Consider the following 1,195-nt stretch of genomic DNA (forward strand, 5'->3'; position numbering starts at 1 on the left):
CAAGAGCAACAAGGACCCTTGGGGCCAAAGTCTGCATCCATACACCACTCCGGAGTCCAAGAGAAGGGAGCCCGACCCCAGCCGTGACCCCGTCCTCGTCCGTCTGTACCAGCCTGGGCCCCAGGGACACATTCCTGAGCTGGGACTGTCTGTGCTTTCTGGAGCCTGCTCTCCGCTGGAACAATCGCAGGCAACGTAAATGCAAAGGAACACGGCTGAGGACAACAGGTACAGCCATCGGGCCTGGTTCAGCCAGAGAACAGGCCTGACCTAAGCACCCAATTGTGAGGAAACCAGGCCTGTTTCTCGGCATGAGTCAGGTGGGGGATCTGCCAACTCGCCACGTGCTTTCCCTGAAAATCTGGACCTGACGAGATCAAGGTTTGCCCCATCAGCCATCTCTCATGGCTAATGGGGCAAAAAGACCTGACGAAATGAATGCAACAGGAAACCGTACGGGAATACACCTCACTCATGTTTCCAGGAACGGGTCCACCTCCCATCCAGCCCTGCAATTTCCTTGTTCTACGTCACCTGTGAGCTGGGACAATGGCCCCTTCACAGAGCCACGGAGAATGGCCTGGATGGCCCTCCTCAACCAACACAGGTCAGCCAGGGAGTCTCCAGATACGGCTCCACGAGCCGTGTGCCGGCCAGGCTGCGAGCTGAGGCTTGGGACACAAACCCTGGAGCCATCGGGACATGCGGATGGACCGGATCGGATTGCCTCTGCAGGCAGCCAAGTCCTCCGGGTCCCTGCACGAGGGAGGGAGAGCAAAGGAAATCCTGAGTGATCGCTAGGCAGGGATACTAAGGGGATCACCAGTGATCTCTCTGCACCCTGGAGGGTGAAGGGATCCCTTGGAACCACTTCATGTATGTACCACGTCACAGGGAAAGGCTCAGGGGGCTTACACTAGGAGACAAGGAAGCGTATGAAAACACTGGGACAAGTAACAGAGAGTAAGCTGTATTCACCCCAAGATTCAACCCCTTCCTGCTAACAGCTGCCCCGCACCAGGGCTGAGGGAGGAGATGCCTCGGCTGACCTCGGAGGCCACGCTGGGCCGCGGGGCAGATGGCGGCCCCCTCGGGCCAAACCACCATCTTGCATCGTGCCTGCACAGCTACTGGGCCGCAGCGGGCCAGCCCGCTCCCCAGGCCGCGCCGCGGAGGCCGGGGCGTGAAGGGGGCC

The sequence above is a fragment of the Crocodylus porosus genome, unplaced genomic scaffold (assembly GCF_001723895.1).
Source record: "Crocodylus porosus isolate Cpor-Errol unplaced genomic scaffold, CroPor_comp1, whole genome shotgun sequence".
Lineage (NCBI taxonomy): Eukaryota > Metazoa > Chordata > Crocodylia > Crocodylidae > Crocodylus > Crocodylus porosus.